Source organism: Syngnathus floridae, chromosome 3 (assembly GCF_059516105.1).
Source record: "Syngnathus floridae isolate MCC-2025c chromosome 3, RoL_Sflo_1.0, whole genome shotgun sequence".
Lineage (NCBI taxonomy): Eukaryota > Metazoa > Chordata > Actinopteri > Syngnathiformes > Syngnathidae > Syngnathus > Syngnathus floridae.
In genome coordinates this window covers 13,819,536-13,843,664 of record NC_142415.1, presented here as the reverse complement: position 1 = coordinate 13,843,664, position 24,129 = coordinate 13,819,536, and the positions used below count along the sequence as shown (strand labels likewise).

Genomic DNA, 24,129 nt, shown 5'->3' with positions numbered 1-24,129 from the left:
ATATTAGAGTAGTGATTCACAACTAGTGTACCGTGGCACACTGAGGGATCATCAAGTGTGCCACGGGAAATTATCCATATCAATTATTTTGGTAAAAAAAAAATTGTCAATACCAACTCCATTGAGTAACAGAAAAAACAATAAAATGCTCCTCCTCTAGATGACAGAAGGTACACAATTGGGGAAAAACACCCACATTGTACAAAAGAAAACCAAAAACAGTTAAACATAAAAGAAGACAAGATAAACCTCATTAAGTTTCCTCTGTAACTGAAGATAGCGTATATTGCACTGTCCAACATAGTTGCTTTGCCAGTCAAAGTCTCCCTTTAAAACAGTTGCAGCTAATTGTAGCGCAGGATAATAATGTGGTGTATTTATCTTTTGTACAGTGATGCTCGATTTTTCTCTTTTCTAGCGGGCGCTGTTATCAGCATGTCAAATAGTGGCTACTGTATGAGTCTCAGTATGGATAAGACGAGGGCTTAAGTGTGCAGGACCCTGGAACAATCTGTCCACACACCACCGTACTCCATCTTAAGTCCCCACAGTAATCAATAAATGCCCCCCCTCCCACAGATCACATATCAAGTGCATGCTGAACTCAGGGCCAGGATAAAACGTGTGTACCCAATGAATGAATGACCTCGCTGCTGCTGCTGCCATATATCGTATGCAAGGCTTGTCAACCTCGCCTGAAACTTGCCACCCTGGTTGTATCAGCCCGTTTAAATGATTATGCTAATACAGTATATGATGGACTGTATGGGGTATGATGCAACACAAACCTTATGTTTCATCACATTTAAGTAATTTTGCCACAAGTTTTGGAGGCTTTTTGATAAATTACATGATGGATTTAAAATCAATCTACACTCAAATATTCATGTTTGATATAAAGGAAACATACAATTAGGCCTCCAGCCAATAGTCCAACATTCCTCTACCCGAAAGATAGGAAATCCATGTGTATTGCCACTTAGGCTCACACAATAAACTTTATTGATAGTTCTTGTTCGCCACTGAAAGGCAGATGGTCAAAAAGGTATGGCCCAAGTTTCAACTGTTTATTTTATTTTGTTTGGTAAACTTAAAAAAAGGCACAGATGGATGAATTTACAGATGGATTTTCTGCCATTCGTGATCCATGACCGTCTATCCTGCGCTTCACAGTTAATGGCACCCGGTCGAGATTTAAATCCTTTCTTTTGTCTATTTCTCCAAATCAATAAATTGGCACCCATTTCATTGAACTCTCATCTATTGTGTTAAAATGAATGTGGATTAGTTTTGTCCCTTTCCTTTGTGCAAAAAAATAAATTTCAAAAGGCAAATTGACAGTTCCTCTGAAATAAATTAATTTAATAACAACAATAAAGTAATAATATCAATAATAATAATAATATGAATGTGTGTGTGAATGAGTGAATGTGAGGCATTGTAAAGCGCTTTCATGCAGTGTAGATAAAACGCTATATAAGTGCAGTCGATTGTGCCATTTTCTTATTATAATAATAATTGTAACTGTTTAGTTAAGAACATTTTGGAGTCAGAATATTCTAAGTTAAACCAGTTGCTAATTTGACATTTTATACAAATGTACGTGTTTGTACTAAATTGTAAACACTGATAATTTCTGCTGAAAGTGAGACGAACATTCCCGTTATCTTTAGAAACAGATGAAATTAATATGGCCGGTTTCGTTTGATGGCTCAATGCACAAATCTGAACATATTGCAAAACCATCAGTCTGAGCAGAGGTCAAAAGAAGCAAAAACACAGCAACCATGACTACCTGCCCAAACAAAGGCAAAGCCTTGTGTACCTGCAGTTACACAACAATGCCCTCTATTGGTTGCCCAGCGCACCTTTTCCTCTAACAAAGGCCTCTTCTGTGCAGCCAGCACACAGCCGCTTCCTTCCAGCACACTCAGCGGAAAACCCATTGAAGTGCAATCACCTCAAACCTCAAAGACTAACCTTATTAACCCACTAACTACCACAGAATGGCGTAGTATTAATTTACAAATGTTATTCAACTATAACAGTGGTCGCCGCCATAATCAGGGGGGCCTTATTAAGGCTTTAAAGGCTTTAATTAGAACAATAATGAATGAAACCACAGTAGGTGAGTGCAAGTGGAGCCAGGACGCCTCCAGCCTTTGGAGTCAGCAGACTCACAGTCGGCTTATCTGTGTTAAGAGCATTGTACGTACGTGTGGTGTAGGCCTGCGTGTGTCTGTTTACAGGCTCAGTGAAGGAGTTCTTGACAGGAAGGCACATGGAGTCTCTCGTCTCCCTGTTGCTCTCTCTACTGAACCGGAACGGTGGTGTAGACAAACAGGGGCGCCCCGGAGAGAGTGGCGAGCTAAGTGAGTGAGCACAGAGGTTTAATATGACAGCTTACACCCCTCAGCTGCTGTTTCAGGACGAGGAAAAAGAGCCCACAATGTACATCCGACACACTATGATGCTAAATCATACGCATGCCACCAAGAGAGGAAATGGACGGATAACAAGACGTGAAGGCGTTTTAAATTGTGCTTGATTTACAGAGGTTGGCATCTTCTCGTGAATGCATTTGAATGGTATGCAGTGTGTGCATTGCATACAGTAGGAAGGCCTTGGAGGGCTGTTTGAACAGGAATAGAAGGGAGATTTTTTGTTTTTGTCAATCAAGCCAGATGAAATTACGATGGACAAACTAAATGTTCAGGATTAATTGACACTGTAAGATAATACTAGTTTTAGTGATATTATTGTGGTTGCATTTTGCAGTGTTTGCATACTTTTGTCAATTTTCTGAGAAGGTGCACTGAATAAAGTGAATACAAACTTTCTGTATAGTATGTTTCAAAGTGAACGACAAAATAATGTATGTGTTTATTTTAATTAAGATAATAGAACAATTGGGAAAACGTTGCTTTTCGATTGTCAATTCCAGGTTATAGAAATCATGTCTTCGTTTGCGAATTTTCATTTATGACTTTATGATTAGTATTGAAGGGTTGAGGAAAATTTCATGGTCATAAAGAAAATGCATTTTTAAACTATGGTAGCTTTTTTTTAAGTGTAGTGTACTGTACTTGCTTTTCATTGAACAGTCTCAGAACCCACAACGAAAATAAGTCATGCAAAAGCTATACTTAAAAAAATATATTTTGTAAGAAGGCCCCATTACTAAATGATTCATCACACCAATCAGAAGAGAGAAAGAAGCCCACTGCTGACTTAACTGCTGGGTTAGTGGCAGAAAAATGCCATTCCAAAACTGCAAGGAGGCATGGATGAATAGTGCATAAAGAACAGATTATTTTTTTGTCTCAATAACCTTACAATAATTTCACACAATCAGCAATGATATGATTTGACTTACTATATATTTTTTCGCACTCATTTGTGTTGCTGCAATGTAACCACCCCTATTTTGGGGTGAGAACTTCACCACTGGCTTGGCACCCATGTGGCTAGAAAACAGTCCAGTCTTAACTTTTCATTTATATCAAATTCTCACAAGACCATACTGGATTTTCCGATTACACAACATTTCCTTCATAGTGGAAAGTCAGTAGGGAATGATACCAAATTATATTTGTCCACTCTATCCCACTTTCAGCATTTAATTTTGTTTCCCTAAAAGTTTTGGAATTGCATTTAGTTATTTTAATCAATATATGTTAGTATGCTTACATCATCTTGGATTGCAAGCTCTCTGTCAATGTGCAGTGCCATAAAAACCTTTGCCCACAGAATCAAGGAGACAAGTCAGTGAAATGCAACACCAACATTAAATACAAAACAGTCCAAATGTTTTCTCCACTATCTTAAGTCCTGCAGAATAATGTTAAAATAAGGGAGAGAAGGCCCGCTTGTGTCATATTCATGAATAATTTAGTTCTGCTTCATTTTCAAATGCCATGAGGAAAATTGTAGGTATCTTCCAATTGCACTTTAAAGTCTTAAGAGGGAAGCTGTGCTATGCATCCATTATGATATACAGCATACCTGCACCGAGCAATAACATGATCCCATCCCCCTTTTGGATCTCAATCAGAGCTCTCTCTTTGATTAAAACACATCCAGAGCTAAAGTGTGTTTGATCTTGGAGAGGAAAATAAGACTCTGTTGTCGAGGGGAGGAGAAAATCTGGAGCGGGGGGGACAGCTTCTCTCCCTGCTGTCTTTGGAAGAACTCATGCCTGGTTGGTCATTTGTGAATAAAACCATCCACAATGAAAAGGGGGAAAAACATACAGCCTGTATGGAGATGACAGGCTTTCTGTCATTCGGAATCTCAACCCCCCTAAAGCGATTAATCAAGCGTCTGAACGTGCGCATACAGTGAGAGGAAAACACAGCCTGGAAGGACAGATGGTAATAAGTGGTAAGAGCACTGGCACATCATATACATATACATTAACTGACTGACTTAACTAACTGTAAATTTTTTACTGGTAGAGAGGTCTCACACTGATTTGACGCAGCCCCCTCTATTGCGGGGCGTGTCTGCATGAGCATGGTTTTCATTACCATTATGACAAGGGGGTAGCAAATCATATACCGTATATCATATCATAGTACATCTCTATTTTCATTATTTTCACATTTTTTATAGTCACAACAAATGGCGGTCTGGCAAACACAAGTTGACCTCCGAGATTCTACTGTATGTTACCCTGATGGTGATATGACAGATAATTAAAGCTCCATCTATGACCTGCCACCAGATGCATTCTGATTCTCTCTATTGGCCACAGGAACAGAATTACAAAGCAGTGTCAGCAAGAGGGATTGTGGGTATTTTCTCCCTCTCCTACTGAAGGATTACGAGCTGCTAAGTGCTTTTGTATGAAAGAAAAACATTAGCGCGCAAACAGCAGTGGCTTCCCGGATGCCTGGGTGTGCTTTGATGCTGGTGAGAGGCTCGAGGCCACACAGGGAAGCGCGAAACACAATCAGGCATCTGTTGGAAAAAGACAAGAAGGCCTAACGCCACACCAGACACAGAAGTCAATTGAGGATTTTAATGCTATTTCAAATACAAGAACAGGATAGTAGTCGAAGTTAGAAACGGGCATTTTGCGCCGCTGTGGGTGTGAACACTTTGCAGATCAATGGAAGCATTCGTTCCATTTGAATTCAGTGTGCAAGAGGTGCATGATCTTTGATATGGAGCGAGACTTGAAAATGACTTGCTGGAGCACAAAAGTGAAACTGCACGGAAGCTAAAGTTAGCTAGGCTGATCACAGATCACCACATATAGGGCCAGCATGGGCTGAGGATCTTGCTGCACTGACCAAAGTCAGCTGCTTGATCTGAGATGCCAATTTTACGACAATGAGAAGGCGAAACAATGATTAGAACAATAGCATGATTGTAAATTCCCATTTCACAGCATTCCAGTAATTGTTTTGTTAGTCTGTAAGTAATATCAGTCAATATAATCAGTGTTGTGTGGCTCTTTTGTCTCATTGTTTCTGCCAGCGCTTCGTATGTGAGCATGCATATTAAAGCAAGGCAGCCAGCTGTGAAAACAGCTTAATTGCCAGTAATCACTTCTGATGGAACATGTTTCCACTATTTGCCTCCATTAAGGATGCCTTCTTTCTCCTTCTCCATCAGCCAACTGCTGCTGCCGCTTGGTGCCAGGTGGAGCTGGTGGGATGATGAACGTGCCGTTGATCCAAATTTTGGTGATGACAACATTTTGTTTGCACTTTACTTTTGCACTCGGGCCAGATACTGAAGATAAAAGAGGGAATGGTCATAGGAGCGCCTGGTCTTGACAACTGAGTACAGCAAATTTTTTGGTCTATGTGCATGTAATCCATATACAGTAATGATTTATCTCATGAGGCCACAGCACCAGAATCATTTTCATATTTGATTAATTGTCATGCAAGACACTGAATCCTTAATTGCTTCTGATGAGCTGCTTGGCACCTTTCATGAGAGCTGCCATCAGTGTATTAACACCACTGATTGCTCAGCAATATTGTAAAGCACTTTAGACACACAATGATAAATGAAGTATGCTAAAAATGCAATGCATACACTATTTAAATCACTCAAGAACACCATATATGATTTTATGATATTTTTGGGGGAAAGAATGTTGTATATTGTAGCCCACAACACACAAACATAATTAAATACATGTTTCCACCGAGTTATGTTCGTGCCATATATCGAGGGCGAGACCTCAAGAAGACAACCATTTACAGTCACATACTGGCCTTTTTTTAAGACTAAGGCATAGACATTTAAGTCATCGATCCCGAGACAGAGAGACAGAAAGTTTTAACTGAATTATAAGGGCTGCCTTTAAATCTTTTCTCACAAGTGAAAAGCCTGGGTGCTAGTTTAGACTCTGAGCTCACTTTTATTACACTCATTAAAAACACAACAAAAGGAAGCTTCATTCACTTAAAGATCTTGAAGAGTCAAACTACTTGCATGCTTTTATGACCAATTAGTGCTATTGTTGCAATATTCTGCTTTCTAGTCTTCTCAAAAACAATATTTCAGGTTTACATTTATTAGAGAATTCAGAGAGCACATGAAATGTCCTTACAAAAGCCAAAAGTCCAATTTTAAAAATCAATGCAGTGGCTCCCCGTGTATTCAAAACTAATTTTTTATATATTTATATATCATTTATTTAAACTTTCATTTTATTTTTATTGTTTTATTGTTAATGTTATGCTGATGTTGATATAGTTTTAGGTCTGTGATGTTTTAAATGAATTTTGTTCAACCTTTTTTAGTTGTTATTTTACTACTTTAAGTCATGTTCCTAACTTGGTTCCTCTGGATGCCAAACACCATCGGTAATTATGTTGTTATTTCTAACCTGTGCGTATGTGTTTGTGTCTGTGCCTTGATTCTAACTCTAAAAAAGCACTTTGAGTTTTGTATGGAAAGTGCATTATAAATAATGTTTGAATGATTAATATTCTTGCTTTAAAAAAAATAGTAAAAGAAAATATAACACTCCACATTACTGTATTAGTATGTTTACTGTAAATATCTACTTTAGTTCTCACAGTCCTGCCTGGCGACCTGTAAATATATTCCCTATGAAGGCATTTAATTCTCCCTGTTAGTCCACAGCGCGGCCAGAGGTGAGCTTTAATAGGGATCAATGGCACTTTATCTGCGACAGGACCCGAGCCCATGCATGCACATCACAAACAAAACAGCAGTGGATTTAATTAGAAAGAGAACTTCCAGTGACTGGCAGTGGGAATTAAATTAAAGGATTAATGCAAAGGTTCACTGGCCCTTTTTTTGTGTTGCAGTCTCTGTCTGTGTAATGTGCTTTTCATATAAGGAATCAATATTTAATCTGGAGTGAGGGCATGGAGAAGGTGGCTGTAGGATATTGCTGTTATACATTTGGGGAAAATTGTTAAAACACTGATTTTTTTTTTTTTGAAGGGGGGGGGGTTCCCAAAGCAGGGTAGAATTTCTGCTCATTAGGCACATAGTGTCTCCTTACACTTCTTAAATTATATCCACGCATTAGGTGTATAGCAAGTATTCCCTGCAACATTCTGCACAGTGGAGTGATCCTCCGTAAAACCACTTACAGGACTCCCCCATCAGCCTGGCAAAAAAAGCTAAAAGGCTGGGAGCCCCTGGTGGAGTCCCAGTGTGCACCCTGAGGTGTGTGTTTTAGCCTAATGAAATGGGATCTCAATAGACAATAATCCTTGTAACAAGATTGAACGGGGACACCCATGTCAATATTAGCAAAAAGGATTTCTGGCTTTGGCTGGCACGCATGCACACGCACGCACGTACGCAAACACACACGCACATGCTGTCTGCATGATCTCATACCTGCGTGTCTCCACCCAAGCTTTGTGTCTTGGCTTCACCTCAAGGCTCTGGGTGGGGACCCTTAACTTTGTCCCACACCTCATCAAGTAGACATTTAAGCCCCCCTCAATGTTGCTCCCAAGTTTATTTGGGATGAATCCATCACAGATGCGCCAAGAAGGGTCGTTTGAAGACAGAGGTGTAAAAGGGAAGTTGCTGTGTCAGCAAAATTGATGCATAAACTAAAAAGCATTTCGAATGACCTCGAAGCATTAGATGCCACAATGCTGCATGGCCACAGTAGTTGTCTAACATACAACAAGTTAATAAAAATCACTGACCCGCAGACTGCCTTGACTCAGGAATTAAAAGGCCACGACTACTAGCAGATTGCTTAACACGCACACACCAACTAAAAACAAGAATGTTAGCAATATTACACAGGCAAAGAGCCCCAGCAGAGAGAATTAAGAGCGTTATTTTTGAAGTCTCATTTTGAACACTTGACAATTTTCTTAATCAACTAACATCTCTGTAAGGTGTTTGGAAGACTTACTAATTTGAAAGACTTATTGTCCCTTGATGGTGGTAAAGTTAAGTCAGGAGGTGGCAAATCCATATCTAGAGAGTAAAAACCCTGCAGGTGCTTCTAGATCACTTACCTGTCAATTAAGGAAAATCACAAGTGGCTATAGCCAAACAGTGGTGAGGTTTTCAGTTTCTGGACAGTCAGAGATTTTAGTTCACCTTCAGTATCCACAGTACACATTTCTGAATTAGAATGAAGCCTAACTCACACATGATTACATTTTGACCCTGTCACAGTCCCAGTCACAGATAAACACATAAGCTTGTGTTAATTGAGTGGGCCAACGGACTTGGCAGAACTTTGCAAGCGTCGCCGCTGCTGTCCTGCTAACAGCAGTCAGCTTGTGCATACTCCCTCACCTTTCCCTCTCCCCTAATCACCAATTAGGACTCTATTAGTTTGCCCTGGCAGCTCATTTGCTCTGGAGGCAGCTGAGGAAGGTGTGGGACCCCAGCTCATTGTGCTTGCTTCCAGGGAAAGTACCATGACCATGTGTCCCAAACAAATTTATTTTTCTGCAACTGAGAAGAAAAAGGGGGTGTTCTACTGTTGAGCAGTCAACACAATTCTGTCAAGATACTGCTTGCCACTTCATTAAAGCCAGTCCCTTGGTGAAAAGATGATTTGGGATTCCCGCTAGCCAAGCTCAGAGGAATTATTCAAGCTGCCTCTTGTTGTAAGAGTTGCCATGCGCTAAACAGTCCCTCAGTAAGGCTGTGAAATGACTCCACCGGCATCCGAGCTGAGAACCAAAGCTCTCAGGAACTTGTTAAAGCCAACAGCTCCCCATGCCCCATTATCAGGCTAACGTCACACTAGAGAACCTTGGTTAAAAGTTCAGCATGAGAATATGCAACAAAAAAAGGAAAAAAAAAAAGTGGACATGAGGAGAGCAGAAAAAACATTTATTCTTTTATTGTCTTAATTCTAATCTGTATTTTTAATCAGTATTAGAATGTTTGCTCAGTATAGTGTTTGTTAAGATTTGCAAAACTATTTTTCGAGGTATAAATTGCCATTCTGAGATTTTTTTTTTTTTTATCTGACGTAAAAGCAAAATCTTGAGATACTCTATATAGGAAGCAAACTCAACTAACTTCTTAACAACTAAATGGATGGAACCATTGTTTTCCAGATTATAAAGTAAACTGCTGTGTTGGTGTCACGAGTTATTGGCTCGTGAACGGTATCAGTGTGTTGCGTTTTATTCCTGCGAGACGTGGGAATCAAAAACCACTTGGGACATCGCAGTGTCCAAAGTCTGCACACTTTCACAAAACCGCCAGAGACCACACACTTTGAGGTAATTAGATATCGTGACGGCGACAATCGCTTTCAACACAAAGGGGCCAATCAAATATAGCTAATGTATATTTTGGCTTTGTCTTTGGTTTTATTTTGTAATCCCATTTCCAATATGCTGGCATCTGCAGTCTCGGCAATCTCCATGGATCCCAAGAGCATGTACAAGCAATTAAAACAATAGCATCTTTACGCCCCTGCAACCAATAAACAAGCTAATGTCACCGCTCTATAAAGACACTGAGCGTCTGGGGCAATACCCCAGCTGGATTAGAACACAGCTCTGTGCTTTTAATACCCAGCCATAAAGAAGGTTTAAAGAAATGCATGCACTTTATTAAAGAGACTCTAAGGAAATAATATCAAATACATAACCAAGACAACAAACTGAAGTCGGGGTGTGAATGCAGACAGTATTATTTATCAACAACCATTCTATATTGCAAGTGTCTTGGGGAGGAAAAACAATGTTTTTTGTTTTTTTTTAACCGAATTTTAAATGTAGTGACGCATATTGCTTAATTAGCCATGCATATTTAGGAAGAAGCACAACCTCTTGAGATTCCGTGCGTACACAAAGCCAGCCAGCAGTTTTGGCCCCCTGTGAGAGTAGACGCTGATCTTCATTTGTAACATCCAAGCGCCTAATTTTGACACAACACAGACTCACTATCAGAAATGATGGGGTCGACGCCTGCACAAAGGGAATCTCCTGTGCAGTCCTCCCAAAGTGAATCAGTTGGAGGTACCATCTGGGACACAACCCGAGAATTCTGCTTTGCTCAAGTGCACCACAAAACAAAAAGCAAGGTTTGTGGTGAGCTTTAGTCCTTTCCATGAGGGTACGCATTTTTCATCCTAAAAACAAGGTACAGGGAGATTTGCGCAAGCGGAGAGGAATTGAGACATTTTGGACCTTTTTGTCTCTGCTTCCATTCAGTACCCATCCAGTACACCTTTTCCTTTTACTCACACTATGCAGAATTTAGTCCTTGTTTTAATTCTGTGTTTTACAAAAAGTCTAACGGGACTTTCGTTTAAATGAGCCTTGCAGCTGGGCAAACAGAACCCCAAACCTGCGCCAGGGTCAGTCGAAAATATGGTAAGAGTAGAGCAAAAGATGGTGGGAGGAGGGAAACTAAGTATGTGGGAGAATGTCGGCTGGAGCCCAATATTACTGAAGGTTATTTCATGTCGGTAAGGTCAATGTGAGTACGAAACAAATCCCAATTGAAACTCCGCAAAAAAGATATTTGGATTAATGTGTTTTGATCCAAATGCTTAACCGTATACCTCAAATGAAACAAATTGAAAGAATGCTCAAGTTTTGTTCATTCCTGCACTACAAACAAGGCCCGTGGAAGACACAAATACTCAAAGGAATTTGTGGCAGTGCCAGAAGGACTGATTGAGAGCATTAGCATTGCAGTGAGATGTTTTCTTAGCACATTATGCTTGAGTTAATATCAAACACGCCACACGTCGACTGTTGTCTCCCGACAAATGTTTGACCGTATCCCTTGGTAGGAACGCGAAACCACACACTCATTGTGCACTTGGCAAACAGATGACAACAACCTCCCTGATGATGCTCCCAGAAATGTTCTGAAGGCAAACTACACATTGTTTGTACAATTATCTATTGACTGCATTCATACACGGTAATTGTATTGGTCTCTCAAGTTGAAGCAAGAAATAATTTATTTTTTGCTCATGTGTACGAACAAACTCACTGGATTAATTACTTCACGATGGAAATAAACATTGTCTACAGTGTGTCAAAAGATTGATAGCAAAGTGAGCGAAGACCAGGCTGGTCCAGGCTGACAGGAAAAATGAAAATCATATTAGATTGCATGAAGCTATTTATCTGAATACAACCATACATTTTGCCATACTTAGGTTATCAACCTGACGACAAGAACCGTCAAAGGTACAATCAGAGTTTTGTGCTTACTTTTGTCCAACACAAATTGTCAAGCCTCGTCTTTTGCGCCATACGTTAGAGAAGCAGTAAGTACATTCTGAGCAAAAGCGCCTGCAGCTCAAGAGTTACAGCATGTTCAATCCCTCAATGAAGTCCTTTCCATTCTGATCCAATTAATCTTTATTCCGTCTTACTGCCAAAATCAATCGCACTCTACTCATGATGCCTGGTTAAAATGTCGGCTGGGGTTGAAAAAAAAAAAGGTCAGGCAGGGGACCCAGTTATATGTGAGAGTAATGGTTTGTGTAGAACCAATCCTATGCCACTTATCTATGTTTAATAAACAAGGATCACAATAAAAATGTGTTTTTTTTCTGGAGCAAAGCAAAGACATGGCTAAATATAGTCATTGTTAAAATCATCCAGGATTCAGACTGATCCTTTGAACGCTGCTTTTTGCATTTCCTATAGACAAAATTGTCCTTTCCCCTTTCCAAATAAGGTCATCATTAAAATGCTCAATCATCGCAGGCGTAGATGTCACAGAGATCAGTTGGCTCCTCATTTGTAAACGACCTAACTGCACCCCTTGTCATTAAAGAGAATATTGTCTTCTGGTCATCCATCACCTTCAAATGCTCACTCTTGCAATCTATTGTTTTATAGGTCGAGCAGGGGCTCACTACAGTTTTTGAAGTGAATTAAACATGAAACTAATTTAGATTTTGAAGGAAAGAAGTGCTTTTATATAAAGTGATGGAAAGGAAGAGGAAACTATTAGAAGCAGGTTAATAATTGCGATTGCATTAGGCTACTTTGCAGCAACCATTTTGAAAGGCAGATAGAAAATGTGGTAGGCCCAAAGCCAACACAAATATTGCCTTGAATCTATAACACAGAGTTCTCTGGCAAAACACTTGGTCCCCGGAAAGCAAAAGAAGAGGGTAAGACCGGAAGAAGAGGCTCACTCAACTTCAAAAACTTTGCTGATACTACAATTATCAAGCGTAAGAGTCATGTAAATCATTCAAGATCTTTAAAAAAAAAAAAAAACTCGGAGACGCCAAGTGCCCCATACACCAAACTATTTACAGCGGAGGCATACTGATGTTGAACTTTGATTTTCCTTTTCATGAGTCGAAGCTCACACGCTTTGCCTAATCTTTATGCATCGGGGCATTGCAGGTTCACTGACAGCCAGGAATGATGAAAGCAATTGTATAGCGCATGTTGCAAAATTAAATACCTTTTCTAAAATGATAGTTTTCACATCCAGGTTCAGAGGTTCTAATTTGACATTTGCATCAGGACCTGGTAACTAAGAGTCAGAATATTTTGCCTATGAGCTACAATTGTGTTTGCGCAATTGATTTTAAGCTAGGGTCTTGGTTTTACGTTGACTTCCAAGTCCTTTGGCCTTGATGGGATAAATCTTTAAAAGCCAGTTCCTACCCATCTATTACCCAATTAGAGACACTTACTTGAGCAGTGGTGCTAAAAGACCAGAGGAAATGGTTTGGATGTGAAAGAATGGCAGAAAACATCCAGTGACGCCGAGGTCAGCAAAGATAACTGCTGCAATTCTTCGTAACGATCACAGACCTTGGAAAATGTTGACCTTGTGATGACAAAATAATCACTGGTTAACAAATATTATGAAGGAATAATAATTCTGGGTAGACCACAGAGTTCTTTGGATTTGGCCCATCATGTCTTCTAATGTGCACCCCTGTCATAGGAAACCAACGGTTTCCATCGGGTTGAAACAGAGTGTTTATGAGTTTTGACCGTTGTGTCAAAATCAAACACGCAGCCTTTGGCAACAAACTCCTTTTGAGGCCTAACCTGGCTCTCTTTGTGTCCTTACTGGACTGTCTCTTCTCCAGCAGGAAAGACTTAACAAATGGCTTTAATAGGCAGATCTCCGTTAACCAAAAGTCTCGCGGGACACCTCCCAACTTTGACCACAGAGCAAATATGAGTAATTTGTATACACATCTGCTGGGAGCCATAACAGCCACAATGGGAGAAATTACTTTATGTAATTACTTGAGAAAATATCCTGCTAAAACACACGAGGATACATCGTACAATGAAAGGGCAAACAGAGGGAAGAGATGATGTGATCTGTTCCTACAGTAGCGCTTCAGGCATTTTGCGGAGAGCTTTTGAGGCAACCCCAAAGACTCTTCAAAATCATCTATTAGATTTACTCGCACGGAAAATGAAGCCAGCATTCAGTCCCCCTAAAGACTTTAAGATATATGGCTGCTTTTGTAATTATCGCGGGTCACTAGCTAAATTGAGATCTTCATAAACCACCGATTTCAGCCTAAACCTGCCACTGGAAAACTCACAGTTGCTTGTATGTCTGGCATTTTGTTTAGCATATTCCGATACCTCTATGCGCACATTATGCGTGCACATGTACGCGGTGAAAAATGAGTTTCAGGTGGGATCGAGAGAGCCTCGTCGCCAGCTGCTGGCTGCCATTCACACCTGAGAGGAGCCATGTCCTGATGAGAATTAATGTACTCTGACGTCCTGCGGGACGCTGGCAGCCTCCAGAGGGCCTAATGAAGAAGTACAACCTTGCCAAGAGAGAGGGGGGGCACATCACAAGACGCCCTTTGGCCCCAGGGGAGGGCAGCTAGAGAGGGCATTCATTGGCGAAGGAGGCTTGGAGCAAGGATACCCAGGGGTTAAAACAGAAGGGTCAGGACTCTGTTGCTGTTTATGTAATTTTGAGCATTTAGTCTCAGTTTTGACAAGTATTAATGTTGACTGTTCTTAGACACTGATTGATTTATTGATTTATTTACATTTATGGTCATCACAGTCTTCGTTTTGTGGTGGTTGACATCACACGTGGCAATGGCAACACATGCAGTGGTATTTTTCCCCAGAGCATTTTTGGTCCGGCTCAACTACATTTTAGAAGCATTCGACTTGAGAGGGTCTACGGTCAGTTCATTACTGCTAAATCATCAAAGCGTGCAGAAATTGTTACTTGCTCATTAAATCCAAATAATCCATCATACTTTACAGGGCTCTAGAGAATTAATCAAATTACCAGCAGGTTACCTTTTTTGACCTAAAGTAGAGATTTGATGGGCGGGTCGTAAAGGTCTTCAAGGTTAGAGGATCAACTTGTTTGTATCGTATCTGTCCTGCAAGAGGTCACAGTTATAAAGAACTGGATTCATTCAAGCCATTATGCAAAATCAATTTTGGTCCCAGCTGATCCATTATGCAACCAGAAGAAATGTTTCTCTTTGAGTGTTGGTTGATTAAACCGGCAGCACATACTTTATATACTGCTGCTGATTTGTTGACAAGCCAACTGAAGTGTAATTCAGAATGCTCAAGATCACACTTCCTGATGCTCAACAAACTTTAGGTGCTCCCGAATTTGAAAACATGTTGAACTTATACTCTCAGAACGCAGACAAACACAAGTTCAAAACATGAGTCAGGTGGTTCTATCCAGTATTTAGAATCTGTTGGATAACTTTGGACTAGAACCTTCAAGGTGTTCCTGTTGGATCCGTAACAGGGGCCAGACTGAGCCAGCAGCCTCTGGATTTCTTCACAGTGTCGACTAGCCAGCAAAAAACCACCAGGAAGTGGCGGCAAGAGCAGAAACAGATGGAATTCTAAACGTGTGGCCGTGTGACGTCAGAGAAACCAACATGTATCATTAGCGCAACCACAAGCTTTACCCGCAAGTTCGTCTATTCATTTAACAACTACAGCCGGGGAATGTGACAATGACCAGATTGTCCAGAAGAGTTCATTAGAAGTTCTCTCATCATATTTGGTCAGATGCACTCACTGCCAGAGTATCTGGATTTACTGCAATTACTAATACTGAATCTTGCAGTGGCGATTTATTGATGAAGATCCCTGCAGACAACTCGGATTGTGTTGGGATGAAAGGCCTAAATGAGATTGCAGTGGCTAAATTGATGGCAAACATTGATATATGTTTTTTGTTTTGGTGGCGTCATGTGACTGTTTTTTCTGTTGGTTCAATAAAAACATGAAAAAACAATGCAGTTTTTTGCTGTATTACTCCAATATTCCACCACATAATTCATCAGTAATTTTTAGTCTCATTACGTTTTCTTTCTTTGCATCTTAAACTCCATCAAAATGTGTTTTATCCTCTTGTTCATTTCTTTAAGGCCAAACGTGTGAAGGGACAAGGCAGAATACTGTGGAGAAGAAAGTGTGAAGTTAAGTCTTTCTTCTCCAGCTCTGGTGTTTGTATAGAAATTGCTCCCTTCATCCTCCATTAAAATGTCGCACACAGTTGTGTCAAAACAGTCCCTTCAAAGTGGCTGTCAAAGACATATGCAGATGAGAGCCACTCTTCGCCGGCCGTCCTGTGGGCAAACATTACTTCCAGCTGAGCAAACATGCTTCAAGCGAACAAGCTATGTATGACAGACGGCTCGAGTTTCTGGTCAAACACCATCGAGCATAAACACACATACTGTAATAGCAGCCCGCCTCTGATGATACAGAGCCTCTATAGATGAGAAGAGGTGGACTAATATGTAATGTAGCTTAAAGACACAAAACATCTAAATTATAGTGGGAAAGAGCATATTAGGTACTTAATGAGAGTTAATTAACACGGGCGTTAAGTTACTACTTATGATTTATGTAGTCTTCCCTGTATGGATGTTAATGAAGGAGCATAAAGTTAAGGAGAAAAGGAAAAAAATGTCTGCGTCGTTAAAAGAGACACAACAAATCTTAATCAAGGTTGTGTTTTAATTGGCGTGAGTGCAGGTTTATGGAAGACTCAATTAGCCTCTCGACACCAGTTTGATACGCTCATTTTGCAGCTGCAGCTCAGCTCCACTTTGACCCTTCATTCATGAGATCAGACCCTTGGCCTCTCATTATTAAACTCTTTATACAGCTCACATTGGACATCTGATAATATTGTCTGTTGTTCGAGAGACCTGTCAATATTATAATTTAAATTTGCAGGTTTTAGGGTGAAAAAAAATCACTCTGTCGTATTTACTGAAATACTCAATATGGGCGAACACTGGTACCGTGGGGCAACTTTTGGTGTAACACATTCATTTTATTGGACAGAAGGCAAGCAAACTTATTGTTTCTCATCCCATTTTTCCTGTTTTTTTTTCCCCAAAGAAATGCATCAATCCTCCAGGTTTGTTCAGTCTAAAGGACACAGGTAGTGTGGCGTCGCTCTTGGCAGCATTGAGCAAGTGACAAATAGACTTTCCGAGGCTGAAACAGCCCGGAAGGCTCACTCAGACGTCTTGATGAATGGAAGTGAGCCACATCAGCCATGTTTTCGTCTTTTTCTTTTTAATATTATGGCTGTCACGGCACCTTTGCAATGTCCGCTGAGCAAGTATGCAAATGATCTGTTAGCTGACTAATCCTTTTTTCACAATAAATGTCCCAGATTATTTTCAAGAATTCCATTTTCCTTTATTAAAGTCCAAAATATTTACAAGACAGTCTGCCTTATAACGTAGACAATTTTGGAGATGTAATAAGCACACAAATTTGACAAGCTTTGTCAAAATCCGCTTTACACTCTCAATTTTCACTATGGCACCAATGCCGCAGACGACTCTCGCTACCATGACGACCAGGGCCAGCTCTATTAGTTGGATTGCATTTTTCACTCATGGAGTCGGCACTTCATTAACAAGCTGCCGAATTACACTTGTCAATTAGTGTGTGGATTTGTCTGCATGGAACATCCAATCCAGTCCTGCTTCAATTGAACAAATGCCATGTGTATAAATACTGGACCTTAAGCACAGCACTGCAGTTTGATGATCCCTTGCATCTCCTGTACATGTCCCCGAGACTAACCAATAAGAGTTTTTGCTGCTTGTGCTCAAAATTGTTTAGTTTGTGTCATTTAGCTTTGACTTGGCCATTGATGGTTTAACGCGAGGTTCACGTGGAGTTCAAATGTTGCATCCGGCATTTTTTGAGCCGTCCACGCCAGCGAGGTGTCTGTAAGTAGAGGCCAGGGAGGAATGCTTTCAATTAGAGTGATTTATGGGAGACTTTATGGAGCTTATTACATGTGGGTTAAGACTGCGACTTTTCTGCTCTGTTACGGTGGTCATTTGCGTGTTGATTACATGCAGAAGAATTGGACGTGTGGCAAATATCCCCAATGACATCAGATCTCATCGTGGCTGCCATCAATCTGAAGTAACGTGCACCTCATTAGTCTTAATGAACCTCATCTACAAGACTATTTTCTCTTCAATTGTTCGCAAACAGAAAGTCAAATGGCACAAATATTCTACTACCATGCCCCAAGGGATTTGATCTTAGATTTTGAAAATTAGGAGATAAAAACAAGAACAGAACTGTAGGGTTTTTGCATCTATTGTTTCTGTGGTGATCTCAATAATGAAGACATGTGATTAATTAAACTAAAAGTGAAGCACTTTTGTAACATTAAAACAGACTCGTTCAAAATGTGTCACAGTTGGGCTACAGCTGGAAAAAAAAACGTTGCTGGCACCTCACAGAGGACAAAGAAATTGTGTGTGAAGCTGATATATGATAGAGTTGTATTCCTTCAGTGGTGATGCAAGTCAGAATGTGCCATCATCTATCACAGGAGTAAAGATATAATTAATTCAGTTTTTAAAGAACTTCTGGACTGCCATAAAAACAGCCATATGCACAGTGTGAATGGAACTTCTTGTGCCAAACTAGTTCATCACACTCTGACCTCAAAATGTTGTACGTATTTACTTTCAAACATAATAGAAATAATTGCGAATCAGAATTGAGCTTCTACCCGAGATCATAACCCGAAACGATGTTGCTGGGAGTCAACTTTGCATTGGATAGAACCAGCTAAGTGGGCACGGGATTTAAAAGAAAGCAATCAAATCAGACACTTTTCATTGAGCTTGTCATTCACTGATAGTCTTTCCCCCCCACCCCACAATAGAAACATTGTTTCATTTCCCGTCTACATGGCTGAGCTGCCTAATTTTACGCCAGGCTTTGAAGGCAATTTCACATCGCCTGCGTCCTCAGTGATTTCAACTTGGTATGCATTATTTACACAGACGCGACTGCGTGGGGGGGTGTCGTTGGCCGGGGTCTAGGTCTATCAGAACACTCCTTGCCCCAGGTAATTATCCAGACGTCTTAGTGCGGGCCGTTGATGAAATGTGCGCATGTTTATGCACATGAAGGGGGATTACACGTTCAAACAGTCCAACCACTATTTCACTTCCTCGCTGTGTAATTATAAACGGATTAGGCTGCGTTCAAAATGCAAAGACGCCCCTTCTTTGGAGTCATATCCTGTTCCGAATAATATCATCTATATGAATACACGCCCTTGTCTTATCTTTTATTTGAAAAGTGGGAAAACAAACCAACAAGGTGCTTATGACTTTTGAAAAGGGAACGAAATAACAATATCTATTACAAATTCATGGGGCACCGCAATGTTAAAGTCATAATGGGCTGCAGGCAATGAGAAGGGAAGACAGTGAATTAATTATGCTGGCAAAGAAAAAAGGGGCATTGCATTGGCCCTTCAGTGGCTTTCTCCTTCTACTAGTCTGCCAAGCACATAATCAGCAGGATCACTAATTGAGATATACTAGCTCAAAAATGGGAGTTTGGAGTTTCTGAGATATTTGTCTATTTTTAAGGCTATTTTTTTTTTTACATCCACACAAGCACACATTCATATTTTTTTTCCCACCGTAAAAAGTATCCATTTACTACTGCTGACACATCCATATACAGTTCAAGGAACACAAAAAGCTTGAGCTAAAATCATGTTTCATGGAAAATTTTATTGTGCATACTCTACATTTTTCCTGTATGATGAATACTCCTATTTGCTTTGTTTGGGGAAAATCATTTAAAAAACCATTGAGGATACATTGTTCTAAGTCCATCAGTTACGCATTTATAGAAACATTCCTGTCTCTCATTTGCCAACAACCCGACAACCAAGTGGAAGCAAATCAACGAAGCAACAAAAGAAGCGACTGCTTAAAATGAGAGATAAGTAATTACACAAGCAACTAAAAAAACAACATGCAAATTTGAAACCCAACTACAGAGCTTCCACTATAATCTCAAAGTTAGTTCCATCGTTGCCAAGTTTCTACGTCGGTGCTCCGCGTGTGTTCCAGTGTTCCTTTGGCTTTAATCAGGGTGAGCGTTTTTGCTGCACAACATCTTAATGCCTTCAGAAGGGCAATATTACAGCTGAGGGAGCCTTCTGGCACATTAGCGATGTGGAGGTTGAGAGTGCAGGCCCCAGTCATTCCCACAATAAGGAAGAGTTACACCAGAGACAGAAACAATAACTGCACTTCCTCCACAATGGTGCCCCGTGCGCCTAAATGCAGAAAAATGACAGGAGGCGTTGTTCCCAGCTGCATTACTTTTGAGTTACTGAGAGGATTTGCAATTCAAAGAGCTCAAGGAGTGCTGACCACAACACTAACACATTTGCCCACAGAGGCAAATAAGACCTGGGGCAATTTGCAGCACCTTTTGCAAGGAAACACACTTTTGGACCGAGTCATGTAAAATACAAGTATGATAAATACCAAAGCTAATGAGGCCGAATTTAATTTTCACAAGGAAAGATAAAGGCGTTAACTTTCCGTCAAGGACTTCTTTATTGTTGAAGCAACTTTGATGGAATTGGCCTTGATTATTTTGCAAAGTAGCTTAAACGCCCCACTTGTAAATGAATGTTTAGCATATTTGCTTAACCGATAAAAAAAAAAAGTCTGTCCGATCTATTAGCATTTGTCTGAAGCATTAAAAAACATGAACTTGCGATGAAGCATTTCTGTGACTTGAAAGACATCAGTTACGTAATCTGATACATTTTACTTGTATAATTAATTAATCACAGGAAGCTTCCATATGGTTGAGCAACATATGAAGAGAGCCGGACTTGCTGATTCTTTGTAAGCGCACCCAATTAATCAGCCTCATCAGGTCTGGACTTGCTGTGCTGCTCTCCGGCCTCTGAGAAATACAACTTGACCGTTCCTCTGGACAGTCGTGTCCACTCTTAACACATCTGTGATTAATGATTAAACTTTCAACTACCATAAGGGACTTTGGGGGGGGGGGATTTTTAACCAGTACATTTGTGAGTTGGTGGCTCAAGTCACGACAGGATAATTTTTTTTCTCTCCATTTCACTTTTTTTTTTTTTTTTTTTTTTACTGTATTTGAAGATAAAATTGCCTGTTTTGCAAAAATTGCATCATAAAGTGTACCAAGCAACTCACTTAAACACAAAAATAAAAATATGCTCATAATTTGCTGTTGATCAATAAATAGGTGGTGAAGGGTCAAGAAAATCCGTACGATAACTATAAAGGATCTTACGCTTTTTCTCTTAATCTAGTATATTCTTGACATTGTGACATTGAATTCACATTTCAAGGCAGGTACATGAACAACAACAAAAATCTCCCCAACTGTAAATATGCAACAATTATTCAAGCACGGTAACTACTGTGAAATCAAGTTATGAGGGGAGAGGCCTATAAACCCGATTGATTGATTGACTGACTGACCTATGTGAGAAGGCAAAAGCCACTTTCTCATGCAAAAACAATCAATTAGCGCTTCAGGTGGGATCCATGGCCGCTAATCAGCGAGCACCGCGCTCAAGGTGAAGAGACGCGAGTGCAGAAACACTTTTTGCCCCAGTGGAAGTTTGGAAATATTTGTTACCACAATGACATTGGGGTAGAAAATCGAGTCCTGCTTGCTTGCTAATTATTATTTGTATGCATTCCACCAAATTTTGTACATGTCTATAGCATCAAGAATCAATTCAATTGTATTGTATATCTCTAAAGATAAGGAACATGGCAGGCAAAGCGAGAAAAAAGACCACTTGACGATGTCTGACAGCCTCCAACAAGCCACTGAGCCACAAAAGTGGAGATAATTATCACACCCTCTATGCCCAACTCAACACTTCATTACAGTCCAGCTTGGATTTAGTTGAAAGTCACTCTGATTGTGTTTGACTTGAGCAATAAGCAAGCCTTTTGGACCGAAGTCGATCTGCATTTGTGTGTAAGTCAAACCAACGGCATCTGGCTTTCACATTACATTTCAGGCTGACTTTTGAGGGAAAGTGCTGGAAGTGAATGAAAACCCTGCCCTCTGCCTGCGCAAATTGGACCATTTCCAAGAATGCATTTCACACACCATGAAGCCTAAAGAAAAAAAAATATTTAAATGTGGGCTTTAAGATGCGATGCCAGGGCTTTGGCATTTTTCTGAGACTGTGAACTTAAACATTTCCAAGAAATAACAAGCTCCTTTGCATTTAAAAGATAGCAGGATGTATTAAAATGGATTTCACCGCAAAATGCACTCTGTAGCATGAAGATACTTTTAATTCTATACTTATCCATCACGAAATGTATTACCTACAAGTTGCATTGGACAGTTTAGTAAGGCGATATTAGCGGAAATTGACTGTTAAAATTGAGTGGAGTCAGAGGAGGACTGAGAGTAGAAACCCAAAACTGGGAAATTTTCAATCGAAAAATGTAATGGAGATGATAAAATGTGAAAAAAAAGAATAAAATAACATTTTAAAAAATATACAAAAAAATAGTTCACTTGTTTTTTTTAAATCAAAATTTTGACTTTATGGCTTTTCCTAGTTGAAGATCGAAAAAATTCAAAGTTCACAATTATTATTATTGCGATTATTATGAAATCTAGCTGTAATATTAATATGTAATGTCATATTGTTCGTAGTTTCCATTCTGTTTACTACTCAATTCATATGATCCCATGACAGCCAGAAGCTTAAATTACAACAGAAGCGATGTAAATAAAACCTTAGTAGTTCTATGGTCTCAAAGGACACTTTGTCAATGCCGGACCTAATCTTTTGACTACCCCGATTGTATCGCAGCATAGTTCAACATGTTACCTCCAACAGGCAGCTGCATATAGTGTGACCTTTCCCAAAATCCTCAAAGCAAACCATCACTAAGCCCCCAAATCGACATCACACAGGCAGCGTCTGCACAAGAGTTGATTTACTGTCAAACCAATGTCTTGTTAGCCGCTCAAACATAGCGAGGGCACGGAATGGAAATAGATATGATTGTACAACATTATACAATAACAAATCTTCTTTAAACTAACAGGGGGCACAGAGACTCTATTCAGGATCTCCAACTTTTCTTCTTCTACCGCCCCATATCTAATCCTGTCACACAATAAACAATATGAATTCTTCTAATAACATTACCGCCAGTCAAAATACTTCTGTTAGAACTGAGTCACAAGAAAGGGAAACCTGTGAAGGTCTGTGATGTTTCCTTAACTGTGGATCAGCGCTAATCTCTCTTGGCTCATGTCTGAGTGCTGGGCTGTGGAATCAAACTTGAAGAAGTTTATTCACTTAGTCTGTGGAACATTCCAAGATTTGGGCTAGGCCAAACAAACTGTCTTGAGAACAAATGACCTCCATCTTTGGTTTTCAATTGGATCATCCATTAGATATCCAACATGATGCAATTAATGAACAAAATGTGAACTTTTTTCATACTCAAGTTGCAAATACTTCACAAACAAACACGAGGGAAAAAGATTTTCTGGGCTCATATCTTGAGAAGCTCGTAAATCGTGTCATATTTCAACTGTAATCTCATTCGTGCAGGTCATTGGATGGAAAATAAAATCTCCCTGGCTTCTTTCAAGGCTCATTTAGGGGTCTTGATACTTTCACACCCACTAATGACAGGGTTGCCATTATATTTGTAAAAGCCAGCGCAAGGAGTGAAAGAATCCTTTCAGAGGTGTAAGTAAACAAGTGCAAGAAAAAAAATCAACTGTAATTTTGTCATTTTGAATTAGAAATGAAAGTACTCCAACAAGGGCACACATACACACATTACCTTTGAGGCAATTCCCACGAATCAACTTCTGCGTTGTGATAAACGGTCCCATGCCTTGCCGGGACCACCTACCCAGCAGGAAAATCCAGTCATGCACCTGGAAGCAGGTCCGAGCCACAAACTAACAAATGGCGTGAGATTAAGGGGAGTTATTACACAAGACCTTGGCTCTCACTGAAGCCAGCAATTTATATTCTATTCTTTGCCGTCTCTTAAAAACAAACAAAAATCCAACCAAGAGAATTTCCGCTAGACATCTTGAATCTTGCAAACGAAGGCTATTAAAGACTCAGCTTCACCTGCTTCATTGTAAGTCCTCTATTGGAGGAACATTGGTGCATGAGTCCCCTTTTCATGTCATGTTATTCTACGAGACGTACATTATGAGGTTTCAACCTGTTCTCATAAGCCTTCTTCCTTGTTTCTACCAATCAGCTTCATCAAGGCCCACGTGTCTTGCCCAGGTGTGACTCCTCTCGTCAGTTTGCTTGTATTTAAGTTCCTGGTTTCTTTCAGTCTTTGGCGGT

The 24,129-nt window shown here is 40.0% G+C and overlaps 1 long non-coding RNA gene across 1 annotated transcript; it reads right to left on the bottom strand.

Moving 5' to 3' along the window:
* Positions 1-17,096: 17,096 nt before the first annotated feature.
* Positions 17,097-23,990, bottom strand: LOC148400679 (uncharacterized). Its single transcript, XR_015857651.1, has 3 exons — positions 23,902-23,990; positions 23,603-23,670; positions 17,097-17,660 (listed from the first exon to the last, which is right to left on the bottom strand). It is a non-coding gene; the product is annotated as an uncharacterized LOC148400679 (long non-coding RNA).
* Between the last annotated feature and the right edge of the window lie 139 nt (positions 23,991-24,129).